The sequence below is a fragment of the Myodes glareolus genome, chromosome 11, assembly GCF_982192425.1.
Source record: "Myodes glareolus chromosome 11, mMyoGla1.1, whole genome shotgun sequence".
In the NCBI taxonomy this organism is placed as follows: domain Eukaryota; kingdom Metazoa; phylum Chordata; class Mammalia; order Rodentia; family Cricetidae; genus Myodes; species Myodes glareolus.
In genome coordinates this window covers 25,568,188-25,578,127 of record NC_142036.1, presented here as the reverse complement: position 1 = coordinate 25,578,127, position 9,940 = coordinate 25,568,188, and the positions used below count along the sequence as shown (strand labels likewise).

The window sequence follows — 9,940 nt, the reverse complement described above, 5'->3', positions numbered from 1 at the left end:
TGAAGTCCTTTAATTATAGTTAGAATTCACTTATGAGTGAGTACATACCATATTCCTCTTTTTGGGGCTGGGTTACCTCACTCAGTAAAGCATTTTCTATTTCCATCCATTTGCATGCAAAATTCAAGATGTCATTGTTTTTTTACTGCTGAGTAAAACTCTAATGTGTATATGTTCCATACCTTCTTTAACCATTCTTCTATTGAGGGGCACCTACGTTGTTTCCAAGTTCTGTTTATTACAAATAGTGCTGCTATGAACATAGTTGAACAAATGCTTTTGTAGTATGATAGGGCATCTCTTGGGTATATTCCCAAGAGTGGAATTGCTGGGTCCTGAGGTAGGTTGACTCCCAGTTTCCTGAGAAACTGCCACACTGATTTCCAAAGTGGCTGCACAAGTTTGCATTCTGAACAACAATGGATGAGTGTTCCCCTCACTCCAAGTCTCTCCAGAAAAGGCTCTCATTGGTGTTTTTGAGTTTAGCTATTCTGACAGGTGTAAGATGGTATCTCAAAGTGGTTTTGATTTGCATTTCCCTGATCGCTAAGGAGGTTGAGCATGACCTTAAGTGCCTTTTGGTCATTCAAAGTTCTTCTGTTGAGAATTCTCTGTTTAGTTCAGCACCCCATTTTTTAATTGGGTTAATTAGAGTTTTAATGTCTAGTTTCTTGAGTTCTTTGTATATTTTGGAGATCAGACCTTTGTCTGATGAGGGGTTGGTGAAGATCTTCTCCCAATCAGTAGGTTGCCTTTTTGTCTTAATGACAGTGTTTTTTGCTTTACAGAAGCTTCTCAGTTTCAGGAGGTCCCACTTATTCATTGTTGCTCTTATTGTCTGTGCTACTAGGGTTCTACCTAGGAAGTGCTCTCCTGTGCCCATGTCTTGTAGACTACTTCCCACTTTCTCTTCTATCAGATTCAATGTGGTCAGATTAATGTTGAGGTCTTTAATCCATTTGGACTTGAGTTTTGTGCATGGTGATAGATATGGATCTATTTTCATTCTTCTACAGGTTGACATCCAGTTATGCCAGCACCATTTGTTAAAGATGCTTTTTTTCTTCCATTGTATAGTTTTAGCTTCTTTGTCGAAAATCAGGTGTTCATAGGTTTGTGGATTAAGATCTGGGTCTTCGATTCAATTCCATTGGTCAACATCTCTGTTTCTGTGCCAATACCAAGCAGGTTTCATTACTGTAGCTCTGAAATAGAGTTTGAAGTCAGGGATGGTAATGCCTCCAGAAGTACTTTTATTTTATAGGATTGTTTTGGCTATCCTGGGTTTTTTGTTTTGCCATAAACAGAACTTGATTATTGTTCTCTCAAGGTCTGTGAAGAATTTTGTTGGGATTTTGATGGGGATTGCATTGAATCTATAGATTGCTTTTGGTAGAATTGCCATTTTTACTGTGTTGATCCTCCCAATCCAAGAGCATGGGAGATTGTTCTATTTTCTGGTATCCTCTTCAATTTCTTTCTTCAAAACCTTAAAGTTCTTGTCAAATAGATGTTTCACTTCCTTGGTTAGAGTTACCCCAAGATATTTTATGCTATTTGTGGCTATCGTGAAAGGTGATGTTTCTCTGATTTCCATCTCTGTATCTTTGTTCTTTGTGTTTAAGAGGGCAACTGATTTTTTGGAATTGATCTTATATCCCACCACAGTACTAAAGGTGTTGATCAACTGTAGGAGTTCTTGGGTAGAGTTTTTGGGGTCATTTATGTACACTATCATATCATCTGCAAATAATGAAAGTTTGACTTCTTCCTTTCCAATTCAAATCCCCTTGATCACTTTATGTTGTCTTATTGCTATTGCTAGAACTTCAAGCACTGTATTGAAGATGTATGGAGAGAGTGGACAGCCTTGTCTTGTTCTGGATTTTAGTGGGATGGCTTTGAGTTTCTCTCCATTTAATTTAATGTTAGCTGTCGGCTTGCTATATATTGCCTTTATTATATTTAGGAATGAACCTTGTATCCCTAATCTCTCCAACACCTTTATCATAAAGGGGTGTTGAATTTTGTCAAATGCTTTTTCAGGATCTAATGAAATGATCATATGTCTTTTCCTCAGTTTATTTATATGATGGATTATGTTGATAGATTTTTCGTATGTTGAACCAGCCTTGCCTCTCTGGGATGAAGCCTACTTGATCATAATGGAAAAATTTTTTGGGTGTGTTCTTGAATTCTGTTTGTGAGTATTTTATTGAGAATTTTTGCATTGGTGTTCATGAGTGAGATTGGTCTGTAATTCTCTTTCTTGGTTAAGACTTTGTGTGGTTTGGGTATCAGGGTGACTATAGCTTCATAAACGGAGTTAGGCAATGACTCTTCTGTTTCTATTTTGTGAAACACATTAAGGAGTATAGGTATTAACTCTACTTGGAAGATCTAATAGAATTCTGCATGGAAACCATCTGGGTCAGGGCTTTTTTTGGTAGGCAGGTTTCTGATGACAGCTTCTATTTCCTCGCGACTTACAGGTCTATTTAAACTGCTCACCTGGTCACCATTTCTTCCACATTTTCCAATTTTGTGGCATACAGGCTTTTGTAGTAAGATCTAATGATTCTCTGAATTTCCTCTGTGTCTGTGGTTATGTCCCCCTTTTCATTTCTGATCTTGTTAATTTGCGTGTTCTCTCTCTGCCGTTTGATTAGTTTGGATAGGGGTTTATCAATCTTGTTGATTTTCTCCAGGAACCAGCTTTTTGTTTCATTGATTCTTTAGATTGTTTTCTGTGTTTCAATTTTGTTGATTCAGTTTGATTATTTCCAGTCTTTTACTCCTCCTGGTTGAGTCTGCTTCTTTTTTTTCTAGAGCTTTCAGGTGTGCTGTTAAGTCTCTAAAGTGTGCTTTCTCTGTTTTCTTTATGTGGGCATTTAGTGCTATGAACTTTCCTCTTAGCACTGCTTTCATAGTATCCCATAGGTTTGGGTATGTTGTGTCTTTATTTTTGTTGAATTCAAGGAAGACTTTAATTTCTCTCTTTATTACTTCCTTGACCCAGGGATGGTTCAGTAGTTGACTGTTCAGTTTCCATGAGCTTGTAGGCTTTCTGGGGTTAAAATTGTTGTTGAATTTTAACTTTATTCCATGGTGATCTGATAGTACACAGGTGATTACTACAATTTCTTTACATCTATGGATGTTTATTTTATTACCAAGTATGTGATATATTTTTGAGAAGGTTCTATGAGATTCTGAGAAGAATGTATATTCTTTTCTTTTTGGGTGGAATATTCTATAGATGTCTGTTAGGTCCACTTGGTTCATTACATCTGTTAGTTCTCTTATTTCTCTGTTAAGTTTCTGTCTGGTTGACCTGTCCATTGGTGAGAGAGGAGTGTTGAAATCACCCACTATTAGAGTGTGGGGTTTGATGTATGGCCTGAGTTCTAGTAATGTATCTTTTACATATGTGGGTGCTTTTATATTAGGTACGTAGATATTCAGGATTAAGACTTCCTCCTGATGAATTGTTCCTGATATGAGTATAAAGTGTCCATCTCCGTCTCTTCTGATTGATTTTAGTTTGAAATCTATTTTGTTAAATATTAGTATAGCCACACCTGCTTGTTTCTTTGGTTTATTTGATTGGAAAACCTTTTCCCAACCCTTTACTCTGAGGTAGTGTCTATCTTTGTGTTTGAGGTGTGTTTCTTGTAGGCAGCAGAATGTTGGATCCTGATTACATATCCATTCTCTTAACCTGTGCCCTTTTATAGGTGAGTTGAGTCCATTGATATTAAGCGATATTAATGACCAGTGGTTATTGACTCCAGTTATTTTTCCTGGTGCTATTGTTTGTGTGTTTCCCTTCTTTGAGTTGTGCTGGTGGAGGGTTGTCAGATGCTTGTGTTATTATGGGTGTTGTTGGCTTCCTTGGTTTGTGGCTTTCCTTCTTGTATTTTCTGTAGGGCTGGGTTTGTGGCTCCATATTGTTTAAATCTGTTTTTGTCCTGGAATATCTTGTTTTCTCCATTGATGGTAAATGCAAGCTTTGCTGGGTATAGTAGTCTGGGCTTGTATCCTTGGTCTCTTAGTTTCTGCAGCACATCTATCCAAGACCTGCTGGCTTTCGTGGTTTCCATTGAGAAGTCAGGTGTAATTCTGATAGGTTTCCCTTTATATGTTACTTGACCTTTTTCCCTTGCAGCTCTTAATATTTGTTCTTTATTCTGTATGTTTTGTGTTTTGATTATTATATGGTGAGGGGATTTTTTTTTGATCAAGTCTATTTAGTGTTCTGTATGCTTCTTGTACCTTCATAGGAATATCCTTCTTTAGATTGGGAAAGTTTTCTTCAATAATTTTGGTGAATATATTTTCTGAGCCTTTGAGCTGTAAATCTTCTCCTTCTTCTACACCTATTATTCTTATGTTTGGCCTTTTCACGGTGTCCCAGAGTTCCTGGATGTTTTGTGTTAAGAATTTGTTGGATTTGTTTTATTCTTTAATCAGTGAGTTTATTTCCTCTACAGTATCTTCAGTGAGTGTCTGAGATTCTTTCTTCTATCTCTTGTGTTCTGTTGGTAATACTTGTCTCTGCAGTTCCTATTCATTTACCCAGATTTTCCATATCTAGTCTTCCCTCGGTTTGTGTTTTCTTCATTACCTCTATTTCATTTTTCATGTCTTGAACTGTTTCCCTTACTTGTTTGATTGCTTTTTCTTGAATTTCTTAGGTATTTTTGAGAGATTTATTCATTTCATCTACTTTTTTGTTTGTTATCTCCATTTCTTTACAACATGTTTTCACCTCCTATTTAAGTTCCTCTATTATTTTCATATAGTTCTGCTTAGAGTCGATTTCTTCTATTTCTTCTGGGATAGGGTATTCAATTCTTCTAGTTTCGCGATCCCTGGATTCTGGTGATGTCATGTTGCCGTTCAGGTTGTTGGAGGAATTCTTGCATTGGCACCTGCCCATCTCTCCCTTCAAATGGAGCCAGGAGAGTCTTGGTGTCTTGGTTCAGTTTTTGCTGTGACTGACTCTCTGGGTGGATCTCTTCAGTGCAGGAGCAGGAACTGTTCCTGGCCCTCTAGATGAAACTCCTCAGCACCCTCTGGATGGAACTCCTCAGCACAGACATAGGGATAGCTGGTATTCCAAGGACACTGCAGACAAAAGGGCAAACATGGGGGCAGGGCAGGATCAAGTGGAACACAGAAGACCCTGCAGCAGGAGCTGGGGGGGGCGGGGAACTGTGCTCTCTTCCAGGACAGTCCACCTGGGATAGCACACACTCACCCCTCTGGATGGAACTCCTCAGCACTGAAATAAGGACAGCTGGTATTCCAAGGACACAGGAGACAAAAGGGCGACTGTGGGGGCAGGGCAGAATCGAGTGGAACACAGAAGACCCTGCAGCAGGAGCTGGGGGGGGCTGTGCTCTCTTCCGGGACAGTCTGCCCCAGATAGCACACACTCACCCCTTTGGATGGAACTCCTCAGCACAGACACAGGGATAACTGGTATTCCAAGGACACCGCAGACAAAAGGGCAAATGTGGGGGCAGGGCAAGGTCGAGTGGAACATAGAAGACCCTGTAGCAGAAGCTGATGGGGGTGGGGGGGACTGTGCTCTCTTCTCGGACAGTCTGCCCGGGATAGCACACACTCACTCCTCTGGGTGGAACTCCTCAGCCTGTAGTCAGCTTTTCATCAACACCATTTAAGTGTTTTGTGGTAGGGCCTCTTAAAAGAACTGTAAGGTTTTACAGCTAAAGCTGAGTCAGGAAACCTCTCTTAAATGAGAGCACTTGCCTCTAGCAAGCAGAGCCCACCCAAGAAAGTGCTGCTATCAATAAGCCATACATAACTCTATTATTTTATGTCTAGAATTACTTTCTCATCTCTTTCAGGCTTTATGTGGATGCAGTTGTCCACATGTTGGGCACCATTTGTTGTCTGAGTTTCTGTCCTGCCTGGTTCCAGCAACCGTTAAGTTCCAAAGAAATCACACAGAGGTCTACATTACTTATAAACTGATTTGCCCATTAGCTCAGGTTTCTTATTAACTCTTATAACTTACTTTAGCCCATTATTCTTGTCCATGCTAGCCACATGACTTGGTACCTTTTTTTCAGCAAGGCAGTCACATCCTGCTTCTTCTGTGGTTGACTCACAACTGCTGAAATAGCTTCCTTCTTCCCAAAATATTCCTGTTCTCATTGAGTCACCTCTAGTTCCTGTCTAGTTGTCCCACCTATACTCCCTACCTGGCTACTGACCAATCAGCATTTACTTAAAATATAATTGACAGAATACAATTGTCCTTTACCACATTACTGAATTTACAACATGTAAAAGGACATCCAATAAAAGAGAGCATGCTTCTTCTCAATAACCTGCCACAGTATAAAACAAAGCATAATTACCAGAGATAAGTTGAAGCGGAAGTTGTCATGGTATGTACTGTTCATGATTTTCAGGTTGGGAACCAGGCCTCCTGCTGTAAATACACCCAAAATTTTCCTTGAAGTATCTGTGCTTTTACTTCAGAAGAAACAGTGGACTTTCTTTAGGAAAGAAAGAAATATAACAAGAAATAAAAATTTAATATGGAGAAGCATATAACATTAATTTACTAGTAAGGATAAGTTTGTGAAAAACCACTGCTGATAAAATTCTGTCTTTAATGATTGCCATCTCCAGGGAGGAAAACCTATTTTTAGGAGCATGTCCTCATTAGCATCCTAAGGTTTTAATCCATCCTTGTGAAAGTGTTCTAGTCATAAAATTGTAAGTTTATAGTTTTCATGAATATAGAATGAAAACCAACTAGTCTCACATGTAAAAAATATGATTTATTAAAACTTATGTTGTGACTAAATTAAAAAGGATTTAAATTTAAATTATTGTCCACTTCCCAGTCTTAAAAGAGATGTGGGGAGCAGGCAGAGATGGACGTACACTTGATATGAGTTGTTTGTCCTGGTCAGGGAGAAGAAATGACAAAGATATTACACAAAGTGGACAGACACGCACGCACGCGCACACACACATACATGCACATGCCCAAGTTGGCAGAGGGGGACACACAACCATGCCTGCTTAGGGCCATTTGCCCCTAGGCAGGGAGAAATAACTATGCACCCACCCAGGGCCTTGCTGTACCAGGTAGTCAAACACCATTATGGTAAGCAAATACATGGTGAGATATGGGAGAGAGATGGATTGAGTGGTTCCTGTCTTGGGAGAGAGACAGATCTGAAGAGACAAAGGTGATGAGGAACAGGCTACTGTGGGAGGCCTGTTTGCCACCCGGGGCCATGGTGATGTAGGTCATGGACTGCTGCCTAAGGCTACGTCTGGGTTCATGACCCTGAGTCTGTCAGTCTCTATTGATATCCATGACTGCAATTACCACCAAAAGTTCTGAGGATGCCCAAGATCTGGGACACCACCCCATATGGCCACATTGGTGTCCGAGCGCCATGTCACAGCAGGGGCCATCCCAATCTGTGTGGCCTGAGCTGCCAACTGGAGACATGGAGACAGGCCAGGGCTATGCTTGGGTTCATGGACCTACCGCAGCAAAGGTCTGTGTTAATGTCCACAGCACCAGTTACCATCAAAGGTCATGTGAATGCCCGGAGTCTGGGCCTCCATCTGGGGCCATTTTGTTTCCCGAGGGCCACCTTGCAGCCAGGTTCATGCAGATATGAGTGGTCTGTGCAGCCACCTGGGGCCATGGTGACATCCGGCCTGGGATACTGCTTAGTATCATAACTAGGTCCGTGGCCCTACCACAGTTAGGGTCTGTGTTGATGTTCATGGACCTAAGACAAACACTGAGATTTATCTCTTGGCTCTCCTACCAATTAAGAATACTCTGTCTGAGACTTGTGAGATGCTTAGAGGTTAGGAACACTTGTTCCTCATGCCAAGAACCTGAGTTCCATTCACAGCACACACATGGTTGTCCACAACAGTTTGGGACTACAGTTATGGGAATCGAACCCCCTCCTCTGACTTCTCTAAGCACTGGTCATGTACATGATACGCATGCATACGTGTAGTGAAACCAGGCATGCACAGAAAGTAAAATAAGTGAATCTTAACTGAAAAGAATACTTTGGGAGTTTGCTAAGTTTCAGGTTCTCTACCTTAAAAATGGGGAAACAGGCCTCCCACCCCTCCGCCGCAGCCGTCGTCGCCCCTCGAGCCAGAGGCGCCATGTCTTCGCCTCCAGAAGGGAAGCTGGAGACCAAAGCTGGACACCCGCCCGCCGTGAAAGCCGGCGGAATGCGGATTGTGCAGAAACACCCACACACGGGAGACGGGAAGGAGGAAAAAGACAAAGATGAGCAAGAATGGGAAAGCACCAGCCTGCCTAAACCAACAGTGTACATCTCCGGTGTTATTGCCCGGGGTGACAAAGACTCCCCCCCCCCCCCCCCCCCCCCCCCCCCCCCCCCCCCCCCGGCAGCTGCACAAGTGGCCCACCAGAAGCCGCATGCCTCCATGGACAAACATGTTTCTCCAAGAACACAGCATATCCAACAACCTCGCAAGTGACCTGCGCCCAGGCCCCTGCACCCTCTGCAGCCACAGCACCCAGGCCCGCCTCATACGATGCTCCCCTGACCAAAGGAACTTGCACTTTCCGGGCAGTTTACTAAGTTCAGAAGCCTAAGGCAAAGCAAAGTGAACCCTCATTGTCTCAGATCCCCATATTTAAAACTAGAGAGGTTCCAACTGCAAAAGTTTTCCTTGAGTCCGAGTTGTGTGTCACTGAAGGGTCACCATACCCCACCCCCAAGAAGTGCCATTGGCAGAACATGGCGAGTCCTGAGGAAGTTCTTCATACTGGCAATCACTTAAAGTTCTTACTCTTGGTCCTAAGAGGAAGAAGTCACCTTGGGGAGATTTGATAAAGTTAGAAAAACAAAACACTATGATATGGATTTTATAAATTGTTATTACTTCCTGCCCTAGGATACCCTGTACTGGCCCCAGTTCATGGCTGCAGAATTCCTGCTTTTCTGAAAAGTTAAAGGACTCCCTTAGCCATACATAGAACCTTCTAGAGTGCTGCTCACAAAGTACTCCTGGCTGTCCCGATGCTCTGTGACCTGCAGCATCTGCACCACCAACCATTCTGGAACTATGCACCAGGCCTGTGCCATTTCACTGAAGGAGGGGCGGACTCCTTGAATCTTATAATCAATTTGGTATCCCAGGAGTAGGCTTAACAAGGAGCAGGACATACACCTCGAGACCCTGTTTGGTCAGTCTCTTCGTTCTTAATTACTGAAGGCCTCTTCAGTACCAAGAACCAAGGCTCACACTAGAGACCCAGGCGTGGGTGCAACACTACCATGGAACCCACAGCCTTGCTCTGTCATATGGGACCAAACATAGGCAAGGACCTTAGAGCAGGTAACACCAGGTCCCCTGTGCAGACCTTCTCACCTTCTGGTACCCAACTCCTGAAACATCCATAATCCCTTTTAGTTCAGCAACCTGAGGGGCCGCCCGTGTTCCGTGTGCTCTGAGCTATCCCTGGTGTGCCTCTGTGGGCTCTAGGTCGCTGAATGTGACATGTTTCCGTAAATAAATTTAATAATCTTAATCAATGACATTGAGAATATGTTGATTATAATAAAGCTCCTGCACTCTGCCAAAAAAAAAAAAAAAAAAGGGGGGGAAACAGCCCAGAGGTGCACACCTGTAATTCTACTACTTAGAAGGTGAAGGCAGAAGAATACTGAATCCCAGGCTATTCTGAGCTAAGTGGAAGACCCCAGTCCTGCCTAAATAATGGAAATAAAGGGGCAGGCCTTGACAGCAACGTTAAAAATACCTAGTATAAGTTGGGCAAAGTGGAAAGTGTTTGAACAATGGAAGCGAGTAAAACTGACGAACTCCCAGTCACTGTAGAATTTACAATCTAGTGAGGGGTGTCAGGAAGACAAACTTG

General features: G+C 42.3%; 1 pseudogene; it reads left to right on the top strand.

The window, feature by feature from the left end:
- The first annotated feature begins 8,148 nt into the window (after positions 1–8,148).
- On the top strand, positions 8,149–9,592 carry LOC125410091 (death-associated protein 1 pseudogene; annotated as a pseudogene).
- Positions 9,593–9,940: the final 348 nt, after the last annotated feature.